A 12,904-nucleotide genomic window follows, 5' to 3' on the forward strand; every position below is an offset into this window, starting at 1 on the left:
TATTTTTCTAAATAAATTTAAACAAATATTTTTCTGTCATCATGCAATATGTTGCAATATGCAATCAAATAAAATAATGGTGTGTTATAGTGTAGTGTGTAATGTAGTGTAGTGTGGTGTCAGTAGAGAAGTGTGTAAAATGTGTTTGGAGTAGTCTGTTCTAAAGGGTATATGTAATGCAAAATATATGAAAATGTACAGTAAAATGTGCAATTAAATGAGTAGTGAAAATAGTGGAAATAAGCACTGGAAATAGTAATCCAGAAAGAGCAATCCGGCGGGATAATAATCACCAATAACAAGAGGGTCACAGGGATCAGCCAACAGCATCAAACCTGTGCAGAATGGTAGTTTGCAAAGGGTGGGTAAATCTTTTTATAGAAATGTGGGTGGGTAATCGCAAATGGCAGGAAAACGAGAAGCAACCCTGATTCGCACAACCACTGTATTACGCAATAAGGGGCGGATTCTAATTTGAAATTGAAAATTGTCATTTCCTTCTCCTAGAATAGTCGCGATGTCTGCGGATCCACCTATTAGTGTTGAAATACAAATACTAGGACTGGCAGGCTTGGTCTTCTGAATTTGCAATCAAATTGTACTGTGTTATATAGGTTACACACAAAGAGGAGAGCTCCATTGCTCCATTGCTAATTGTCATTGCTGAAATAGAAGTACTAGGGCTGGCAGGCTTGGTCTAAAGCTGCAGTTACATTTTACTGTACCATAGCTCACTCAGAAACAAGAGTTGGTAGGGTTTAGTGCTGAAACAGAAATTGTAATAATAGGGCTGTCAGTGTTCTTAAAAGTCTCCAGTGACATTCTACTATGCCAAGCTCATACAGAAACTGGAGAGTTGGCATTGTTCTTGTCACTCTCCAGTCTCAGTCATGATGATACTAATCCCTCTACCTCATGTGCTAAAGAATATGTTCAAGTCCATAGTGGTTTTAAGTTAGGGAAACAAAAATGGAAGTGAAAAGCTTGTACCCTTTTAAAGAAAAAAAAACCTCTCTAATAAAGGTGAAAGTTTACTGTAGAAAAACATAAAATTGCCACGGTGCCATTCTACCCAAAATATTACCAAACATATTAGCATCAGGTAGTTCCCTTTTCTCAGCTAGATTTCAGCACCTGCAATCTACACTGTCATCATATTCACCAGTGTGTACATCATCCTCAAACAATATTAATTCATCCCCGCTGGAATCTACCATCACAGAAGTCTGTGTACTTTGATGTAATTGCTGGTAATGGCCTTCCTCATGGAATTTTTAGTTCATTTTATGGCAGAGCTGTCATGATTTTTGGGCAATTCTTTTACAGCAGACCAAGGGGTAAATGTATGAATCTCCTGATTCTTCATCTCCGGCGTGTTCAGCCTCTTCAGCGCTTAAATTTAAAGCGGCGCTGCATTGTAAAGGGAAGCTTCCCTTTACAATGCAGCGCCGCTTTAAATTTAAGTGCTGAAGAGGCTGAACACGCCAGAGATGAAGAAATCCGGAGATTCATACATTTACCCCCAAATGTCAAAATGTTGTGCTGACTCTGCATCACCACTGGTTGTCTTGGGAAAGCTTAGTTTTTTTTCCTAGAAGCAGTTCCCAGAGAAACTGAAGGAGGAGACTATGTTGTGTCATGTACCACTTGAACTGTCGGCCTGCTGAACAGTAGCTCATTGCATCTCTTGAGATCTGGGTCAGTTGGAATGAAAGAGAAGACATAGCTCTTAAACCTAGGATCAAGTACAGTTGCTAAAATGTAGTGATCCGATTTCAAGATGTTGATAACTCTTGGATCCTGGCAAAGCAAATTAAATACTTGATCTACAATTCAATATAGTTAGCGGATTTGCTTTGTTTCATTTCCTCCTTCAATTTCTCTAGCTGCTTCTCAAAAAGTCTAATTAGGGTAATCACTTGACTCAAGCTAACAGTGTCTGCACTCTAATCAATGGTGACTACTTTGCTGGACTAAAGTATATTGCCCCTCAAATTCTATTCTTCTTGCAGCACTGCGGAAACCTTGTGGCGCCCTACAAATAAACGATAATAATAATAATACTGCATTCTCCTATATACTGTTGCAGAATCCTGAAAATGGCCCAAAATATTTCGGGAAACAGACACCATCTCCTGCATTGGCATTTTTTTAAAAGTTCTGTACCACTAAGTTGATTGTGTGAATTCCATCACATTTCCTGTTTTGTGTGAGCAAAACAGGAAATGTGATGGAATTTCCCTCGCTGTAATGCTGTAACAATATTGGTGGCGTTATCAGAAATAACATATCCTCAGAGGAGTCCAAGCAGGATAAGCCATGTTGCAATGACATCCCTCAGTTTTTCAAACAGGTTGTCAGCGGTATTACCTCTGACCTGCGTCTTGTCTCGTCTCTGATAACTAGCTCTCTCTTCTGCCTTCAACACTTCTCCCATGCTGCTCCGCACTTATGGAACTACCTACCTTACAAGTGTTTGGGGTGTCAGATATTCCCCACTTCTAAAAAGCCATTTTCTGTTGTTGAAAATAGTATATGCCAGCAGTATATATTTCTGAATTTGCACTACATGTGTTTGGGGTGTCAGATATTGCCCACTTCTAAAAAAGGCATTTTCTGTTGTTGAAAATCCTATATACCAGCAGCATATATTTCTGAATTTGCACTTTAAGTGTTTTGGGGTGTCCCATATTCCCCTGTGTGAAAAAACAATTATTCTGGTGCTGAAAGTATTATCTAGCAGCACTATATATTTCAGATTTTGCACTACAAGTGTTTTGGGGTGTCCTATATTCCCCTGTGTGAAAAGACAATTTTTCTGGTGCTGAAAGTATTATCTAGCAGCACTATATATTTCTGAATTTGCACTACACGTGTTTTGGGGTGTCCCATATTCACCTGTGTGAAAAACAATTTTTCTGGTGCTGAAAGTATTATCTAGCAGCACTAAATATTTCAGACTTTGCACTCCAAGGGCTAGATTTACTATCAGGCGTGATGCATGACGGCTTGAAGCCGCCATGCATCGCGGCGGTTTTCCGGTGGGTTTGCATTGCAAACAGCCGGATTTACTAATGGGCGCATTTCATCTTCAATTTGAAGCCACCGGCGATGTCACAGCGGGATGTAATGCTCAAAGCCGCCGGCGGCTTTGAATAGAACATGGCGCTTTTGCTTTAAATGATGGCGCTTTCGTGTGAAGGAGTTTTTTTTGAAAAATACACCTGTCTCATGGCCTGTTACTATTGGCTATTTTCAAAGTCAGGAGATTTGACATCACAAGCCCTATATAAACCACTGGCCTGACACTTTTTTTTTGATAGGGTTTTGAGGAGTTTTGTGAGAGGAGTTTGGAGGATTGTGCTTTGTGATAGTTGGTGAGAGTTGGAGTTTGGTGGAGCGATATCTGATTGAAGTGTGAGTAGTCCTGTGGTATTTTTCTGTTTTGTACATTTATTTTCTCATTTATTTTCTGTCTTGTATTTTTTGTATTTGACTTGTCCTTTGTCTGTGTTACTTGTGTGTGCCTGTGTTGAGAGTGTGTCTGTAGTTAGTCTAGTTTGTCCTTTGTGTTTGTCAGTCCTTCAGTGTTTTGTGCTTCTCTGTGTGAAAATGTCCAGAGATAGGAGGGGAGAACAGGCTGAGGAGAGGGAGATGGAGCTTGAGGGGTCAGAGGAGGGAGAGGGAGAGTTTGATGAGACAGGACAGGCAGGAAGACAAAGACAGGGAGGAATGTGCGTTTCTCACATGATGAGAATTGTGTGCTGGTGCACAATATTATTCCCTGCTATGAGGTCATCCTAGGCAACCTGGCAGCCCGGACTCCTCTAAGGCGGCATCACCAATTGTGGGGGCGTGTCTGTAATGCCGTGAACGCGGTGGGCCCACTGAAGCGGACAGTGGCGCACTGCCGCAAGCGCTTCTCGGACATTAAGAGGAGGCTGAAGGAAAAAATGGCCCAGGAAAGGAGGTCTACAAGGCGCACAGGTGGTGGCCCCCCACTTCGTGTAGAGTACACCAGTTACGAGGAGGAGCTGCGCCAGATAATGCCGGCTGAGATTGTAGAGGGCATAAATGTGCAGGATACCGATTCGCCCTCTTTTGGCTAAGTAGTTGGTGAGTTATTTGTTTTTTTTACCCTAACAGTATTTAAAATGTTTTTTTCTTTGTAAAAATGCTTTTTTCTTTTTTGAAATGCTTTTTGCTTTTTAAAAGTGACTTTTTTCTTTTTCAAGTGTATTTTTTACTCTATTAGTTTGTAAAGGTTTTTTTTTTTTTTAAAAAAAACAAAAAACCTGTTTTTTTATTTGCAAACACATTTTTGAAATAAACTGTATATTTTGAAATTGTTTTTTGCTGCAAATACATTGTATGCTTTTTCCAATACATCCAGATTCGCCAGAACCGCAGTACAGTCCCAGTCCGAGACCTACACCTCCACCTTCAGTGAGAGATTCGGGTACAGACGAGCAAGCAGGTGCGTGATTTCTGTTTAGGAGAGAAATAATGGAGTTAATTGATTTTCTGTGCAAATGTTGCTGTCATTTTTTTTTATGGTTTACAATGAGAACTAAGGGCTACATTTACTAAACTGAGATGTTTCCTATAGCAACCAATCAGAATATACCTGTACTTTATGTATTGCATTCAAAAAAATGACAGCTACAATCTGATTGGTTGCTATAGGCAACATCTCCACTTTTGTAACCACGCAGTTTAGTCAAAATACCCCAGCATGTACTACACAGAGGGAGTACTAAAATAGTATTAGTTTACCCCAAAGCACGGTCTAGCAGAATTTGGCTGACTAAATCCTCATATTTATAGGTTAAAAATACTTTGCTGTTTTACCCCCCTCAGCCATACATAGTCCAAATGATAATGTGTATTCAAAAGATAAAAAGTGCATCCTGAAGCAGGTAGCATAGGACAAGAAATCAGGAATGCAAACATTGTGAAACAATCTCTAGTTGCTAAAGATTATTCTTTCCTAGCCAGTGTTCAGAATGCAATATACAAACATATTATATCCTATATACTTACCGTCATTTTTCATACACAGGGCCCTCTTCATACCAGGCACCTCAGGCGGAGTCCCTGCAAATGTCCCCTGAGCCAGATGAGCAAACGACAATCACCCTGGAAACAGTGGATGCCCCTGTGTCTTCTAGGATGTTGCATCTGGCCCTGCTGAAGCCCCAGCACACCAGCAACCTGCACCGCAAAGTATGGACCCAGCTAGAGAAATGGCGCTGTCTATTGGCGCATTCCAGCAGCAGTAAACAATGTTCATGGAGAGCCAAACTCGCCACATGTCCCAAATTGCAGGCCCTGTGTGAGAAAACAATTTTTCTGGTGCTGAAAGTATTATCTAGCAGCACTATATATTTCAGATTTTGCACTACAAGTGTTTGGGGGTCTCCCATATTCCCCTGTGTGAAAAAACAATTTTTCTGGTGCTGAAAGTATTATCTAGCAGCACTATATATTTCAGATTTTGCACTACAAGTGTTTTAGGGTGTCCCATATTCCCCTGTGTGAAATTTTTGTTTGTTCTGGTGCTAAAAGTATTATCTAGCAGCACTATATATTTCAGATTTTGCACTACAAGTGTTTTGGGGTGTCCCATATTCTCCTGTGTGAAAAAACAATTTTTCTGGTGCTGAAAGTATTATCTAGCAGCACTATATATTTCAGATTTTGCGCTACAAGTATTTAAGGGTCTCCCATATTCCCCTGTGTGAAAAACAATTTTTCTGGTGCTGAAAGTATTATCTAGCAGCACTATATATTACTGAATTTGCACTACAAGTGTTTGGGTCTCATTAAAATGGATTCAAAGCAGTCCACATATGAGCAGGACCAGCAAGCAGGTGCTGGCACCAGTCCTGATGGTAGTCTTCCCTGTACGTCATCTGGTAAAGCCTATGTAAAAGTACATAGTCTTTTTTATTTAGGGAAAAAAACACACCCAAATTTTTTTTTACCACGTTGAAGCGAAAAAGAACTGTAACTGATGAAAAGTTAACTGCTGATAAAAAAAAAAATTGCCAACATGCCATTCTACACACGTAGTGGCAAAGAAAGAATGAGGCCTTCACCTTTCTCTATTAGTGCCAGATCTAAAAATGTTACTGAGCCTTCTTCTTCTACGGTCACTCGTGACCAAGCAAGACCAAGTAATTTGGAGTCCAAAAGTGTTGCACAACTACTGTTACGTGTGAATGCCGAGCTGCAAGAAAACAGTAAGGCATTAGAGAAAAATATATGCTCAGAATCAGAAAAGACACCAATCCCTGTGGAGAGTCCATCCACCAGTGGTATGTGTAATCGTGAGCATTCTGATAGTGTACCCATAAAGATGGGCCCTTTCGGCATTTCTGCTGATGAGTGCCTGAACAGCCCGAGTGTAGCCAGTGATACGCCAATTGAAGATGCCACTTTGGAATTGGAAGAGGATGAGGGGGAGATTTGTGTAGCCGACGAGGGCGCTAATGAGGATGTTGATGAGGATGAGGCTATTTGTGTAAGTCCTGCACCAGTGGCAGCAGTTCTGGCACGTGACAAGAAAAAGGCCATTGTCATGCCTGGGCATAAAACCAAAAAATCCACTTCTTACGTGTGGAATTGTTTCTACCCTAATCCTGACAACAGTTGTATAGCCATTTGTAGTGTATGTCAAGCCAGTCAGTCGAGGGAGGGACCTTAACCATCTTGGAACATCATCCATGTTACGACATTTGACGAGAGTTCATGGCAAGGTTTTGGGAAAAGCTGAAAGTTATGGCAAAAAAATAACAAGCACTTCGTCATCAGCTAGGACCCTTCTGTCACCTACATCCCGACGGCTGCAATATGCACCCCCAACACTGTCCTCATCAATATCCTCAGTAACGCTCGGAGTTAGCCCTGCATCCCACTTAGTAAGGCTGGATGACTCCTGCACCATAATTTATTCCTCTGAAGAATGTTTAAGCCTTAGTCCCACTGCTGCTGCTGTTGCTGCTGCTGGTGGTTAATCTTCCTCCCATAGGAAGGCCAAGAAAAAGAGCAGTACTACATTACAATAATTAAATGTGAAACAATCATTTGCTAGTGGAAGCAAATATGACAGCAGTCACCCAGTCGCCAAGCGAATCACACACGCCATGGCTGCCATGTTAGTGTTAGATCTGCGTCCAATATCCACAATAAACGCAGCTGGTTTTTCACAGTTAATTGATGTTTTGTGTCCGCGTTACAAAATTCCATCGCAACACCATTTTTCCCGTAAAGCTATTCCGCAACTATACCAAAAAGTGTGTAAAAATGTAGTAATTGCACTGAAAAATGCCATTCTGCCCACTGTACACTTAACCACAGATAAGTGGACAAGTGGAAGTGGGCAAACCAAAGACTATATGACTGTGACAGCCCACTGGGTTGATAACAAAAAACACAAAGATGGAAAACCGCACAAGGCAAAATAATACGAGCACTTAATGAGTTATAGTTATTGAAAACCCAATTAAAGACAACTAAAATCGGGGGGTGCACCCAACACTGTATTAACTAGTATGGTATACCAGGGAAGGGAGAGGGAAAGAGGAGGAAAAAAGTCAGTGTAATGTGAGGCACTCCCAAGTTGCTCGTTAAAATATAACTTTTATTAGGAATTGGTTAAAATGGAAAGAATTGAGCGAAATAGTTAAAAGAAAAATAGAATAAAAAACGTGATATGTGATTAAAATGCAAAATAATTTGCAATGTCCCACTTCTCCTCCTATTCGTATCAATACCCGCTACAATAGCGCTAAAGGCTGCGTATAAGAGATATAAAGTTGGTATATAATATATCAACCCTAGATTGCATGAATTGCGCAGACCAGTAAGTGCTATATCTCAACATTAATAGCCCGAAGGTTTCTATCCAAATATCCTTAAATAGTGCTAACCTGCATCGGGCTGATAAAGCCTATAATGAAGGCATCGGAAGATGGCAAAACTGATCTGCAAGAATCGCGGGATTTTGTGATAAATGCCCTGCCTGGAATGAAACTGGGGAGCGATTCCTGCTTTAATCTAAGCAATCTAAGCAAGGAGAATAAGTGAGACAAAACGCCAACGCACGTTTCGCTCCGTGGCTTTGTCAAGGCAAACTGATCCAAAAAAATGACAGCTGTTAAATACTCTCTCAAAGAGGTGTGGTTAAGATTGAAGGGACCAATCAGGAAGCGTCCTGTCATAATGGGTGTATATACTTTCATTTTGTTCCCCCGTGGTTTTGATTGGCATTTAAATTGACCTATCACCGTTAAGGTTGTTAAAATGCAGATTGCTTTATTGGTTGACAGCAAGAAATGCCGATATAGTGGCTATTTCATTTTATTCAGGCCCTGTGATGTTTTAAAAGGAGTATCAAGTGATGCTGGATCAAAGTAACCAATAAATCAAAGTTAAACAATGATTCAAGCCTTATTATTTTTTTTATTTTTTTTTATTATTATTGACATCCGTTACAATTATTCCTCAATCATAGGAAAAAATAGAGATAGTATAGTTCTATCTACATCAAGAGAGAAAATATCAATGGGCTATAGTAATATTGTCAAAGAATTTTGAGCCAAATCTTATTTATCCCTTGAGGTGATATTATTGGGTAGCTTATATTTAAAGAGCATGTATAATTAGTATTAATAGTTCCTATAAGCCGAAAATAAGCGTCCCTTCTGTATAGGAGATATTCCTTAGGGGCTTTTGAAAGAAATAATAATAGGCATATAAAGCTATATTAAAAGGACAAAATAAATGATCAGTAATGAGCTGATATACCGACAGGACAATGGGAGGGTGGGCATCCCTCCTGATTTAGTAATATTCCCTTGGGGCTCTAATAAATAGAGTAATCCACAGGGACTATGTTGATTCATAATGTCCCAGGAAACAGGTTGATCAGTTCGACTTGACAAAGCCACGGAGCTAAACGCGCGTTGGCGTTTTGTCTCACTTATTCTCCTTGCTTAGATTGCTTAGATTAAAGCAGGAATCGCTCCCCAGTTTCATTCCAGGCAGGGCATTTATCACAAAATCCCGCGATTCTTGCTGATCAGTTTTGCCATCTTCCAATGCCTTCATTATAGGCTTTATCAGCCCGATGCAGGTTAGCACTATTTAAGGATATTTGGATAGAAACCTTCGGGCTGTTAATGTTGAGATATAGCACTTACTGGTCTCCGCAATTCATGCAATCTAGGGTTGATATATTATATACCAACTTTATATCTCTTATACGCAGCCTTTAGCGCTATTGTAGCAGGTATTGATACGATTAGGAGGAGAAGTGGGACATTGCAAATTATTTTGCATTTTAATCACATATCACGTTTTTTATTCTATTTTTCTTTTAACTATTTCGCTCAATTCTTTCCATTTTAACCAATTCCTAATAAAAGTTATATTTTAACGAGCAACTTGGGAGTGCCTCACATTACACTGACTTTTTTCCTCCTCTTCCCCTCTCCCTTCCCTGGTATAGCCCACTGGGTTGGTCATTCATCTTCACCAGCAGGAACAGCAGCAGCATGTACACCACTACGTAACATTTGTCACAGGCAGGCCACTCTTTGTATCACCGGCTTCACTAACAGGCATACAGCTGACAATTTGTTACGAAAACTAAGAGATGTGATTGATACGTGGCTTATACCACTTGGACTCTCCCCAGGATATGTCATTCCTGATAACGCCAACAATATAGTGCGAGCATTACAGCTGGGTGAATTCCATCACATTCCCTGTTTTGCTCACACAATAAACTTGGTGGTGCAGAGCTTCCTAAGAAATAACAGGGAGGTGCAGGAGATGCTTTTGGTGGCCCGTAAAATTTCTGGACATTTCCGGCATTCTGCCACAGCATGTAGGAGATTGCAGCAGCTCCAAGAATAATTTAACTTGTCCTGTCAGCAACTTAAGCAAGAGGTGTTAACAAGGTGGTATTCCACCCTGTATATGCTTCAGAGGATGGAGGAACAGCGCAAAGCCATCCAAGCATATTGAACAAGCCATGACATTGGGAAAGGAGGGGGGATGTATTTCACTCTTGCACAGTGGGGAATCCTTTCAGTGCTGTGCAAGATGCTGAAACCATTTGAAGTTGTGACGTGTGAAGTGAGTGCAGACTCTTCTAGCTTGAGCCAAGTCATTCCCTTAATTCGACTATTGGAAAAGCAGCTTGAGAAACTGAAGGAGGGGATGAAAGAAAGCAATTCTGCAAAGTATGTTGGCCTTGTAGATCAAGTACTTAATTCGCTTCGCAATGATCCTAGAGTAATTAAAATCTTGAACTCGGATCACTACGTTTTGGCGACTGTGCTTAATCCAAGGTTTAAGACCTACATTGATTTTTTGTTTCAAAATGAGCGAGATGTGAACCTTTGCAATGAGCTATTGGTCAGCAAGTTGTCTGCTGAACTTTGCCTTGGCTTGACGACGTCTCTTCCTTCAGTTTCTCAAGCAGCTGCTGCTCTGAATAAATTAAACTTTCAAAAGCAAAGCAGGGATGACGCAGGGGGCAGACCACAACAGTTTGACATCTGGGCTGGTTTGGAAGATTTTACCAAAAAATGTGTGACCTTGCCCATAACTCCATCCAATCCGACTATTAACATGCAAAGCATGGTGGAGAGGTTTTCAAGAGGTAATTGATATGGAAATGTCAGACAGTCCCTTTCCTTACTGGGAAGAAAAGCAAGCCACTTGTCAATTTCACTATAATGGTAGGGTGTCATACACAGACAGACACCAAACTGCCTTTGTCCATTTCTATTTAAGGTAAAGTCTATGCAGGCTGTTTTTTTTTCTATTTAACTACAAGTGGAGGGGAGCCTATACAGACAGACACCAAACTGCCTTTGTCCATTTCTATTTTTATTGTACAGTCTATACCGGCTGGCTTTTATTCTATTTAACTACAAGTGGAGGGTGTGAGATACAGACTGACACCAAACTGCCTTTGTCCATTTCTATTTAACGTACAGTCTATGCTGGCTGTTTTTTTTCTATTTAACTATATGTGGAGGGGGTGATATACAGACAGTCACCAAACTCCCTTTGTCCATTTCTATTTAAAATACAGCCTATGCTGGCTGGTTTTTTTCTATTTAACTATACGTGGAGAGGGTGATATACAGACAGTCACCAAACTCCCTTTGTCCATTTCTATTTAACGTACAGTCTATGCTGGCTGTTTTTTTTCTATTTAACTATATGTGGAAGGGGTGATATACAGACAGTCACCAAACTCCCTTTGTCCATTTCTATTTAACGTACAGTCTATGCTGGCTTTTTTTCTATTTAACTACAAGTGGAGGGTGTGAGATAAAGACTGACAACAAACTCCCTTTGTCCATTTCTATTTAACGTACAGTCTATGCTAGCTGGTTTCTTTCTATTTAACTACAAGTGGAGGGTGTGAGATAAAGACTGACAACAAACTCCCTTTGTCCATTTCTATTTAACATACAGTCTATGCTGGCTGGTTTCTTTCTATTTAACTACAAGTGGAGGGTGGCCTATACAGACAGACAACAAACTGCCTTTGTCCATTTATATTTTATTGTACAGTCTATGGAGGCTGCTTCTTCTTCTATTTCAATTTTAATCTAGGGGAATATCATATACTCAAACAGAACATCTGCTTTGGGCATTTATATTTTATTGTACAGTATTTGCACGCTGCTTCTTCGTCTATTTCAATTTTAATCTCTGGGAATATTATACACCCAAACAGAACATCTGCTTTGGGCATTTGTATTTATAAAATTGTCTTTTCAGGCTGCTTCTTTTTATATTTAACTATAAGTGCAGGGTGTAATATACACCCAAAGACGATGGCTACATTGCCAATAGGTTAAGATGGAGAGGAAGACAATCAGGTTTGTGTGTAGAATTAAGGACGGCCTACCAGGGATTAAACAGTTTTTTTCCTAATTTATTAGCTGTAGAATTAACTCACTTATCCAAGAAACAGGTGGAGCACTAAATTAGGTTATTTTAGCCCCCAAAAAAGTGATTTTTAAACAAATTGCTAAACAAAACCAAACAAAACCAAAGCCAAAACCAAAACAGGCAAGGGCGGTTTTGGCAAAACCAAAACACAAAGGTAATCCAGATCCAAAACCAAAACACGGGGGTCAGTGACCATCTCTAGTTCTTGTTTTACGTATGTCTTGTTTTATGTATGTCCTTGTCTTCCCTACTGTACGGCGCTGTGGTACAAATCTACTATAATAATAATAATAATAATAATAATAATAATAATAATAATAATAATAATAATAATGCCTCTTAGTGAAGCAGATGATAGACAGAGTAGCCTGCCTCTGAAAAATGTGATGTACTTGAGTACCTGCTGCTGCTGTTCCTGCTGGTGAAGGCAAATCACCAACCCAGTGGGCTGTCACAGTCATACAATCTTTAGTTTTCTCATTTCCGCTTGTCCACATATCTGTGGTTAAGTGTACAGTGAGTAGAATGGCATTTTGTAGCCCAATAATTGCAATTTTACAATCCATCTGGTAGAGGTGCGGAATAGCTTTTCTAGTAAAATGGTGTTGTGATGGAATTTAGTAATGGTGACACAAGACCTCAAGTAATTGTCTAACACCAGCTGAATTAATAGTGGAGACTGGACGCAGATCTAATACTAGCATAGTCGCCATGGCATCTGAGATCCGCTTTGTGAATGGGTGACAGCTTTCATACTTGCTAAGGATTGTTTAACAGTCAATTGTTGTAAACTACTAGTAGTCTTCTTCTTGGTCTACTTATGGGTTGAAGATCCACCCCTAGCAGCAGGAGCAGCAGCAGTGGGCCTAATGCTCAAGGATTCTTCTGAGGAGTCCTGGATAGGGGAGGAGTCATCTCG

Source organism: Mixophyes fleayi, chromosome 9, assembly GCF_038048845.1.
Source record: "Mixophyes fleayi isolate aMixFle1 chromosome 9, aMixFle1.hap1, whole genome shotgun sequence".
Lineage (NCBI taxonomy): Eukaryota > Metazoa > Chordata > Amphibia > Anura > Limnodynastidae > Mixophyes > Mixophyes fleayi.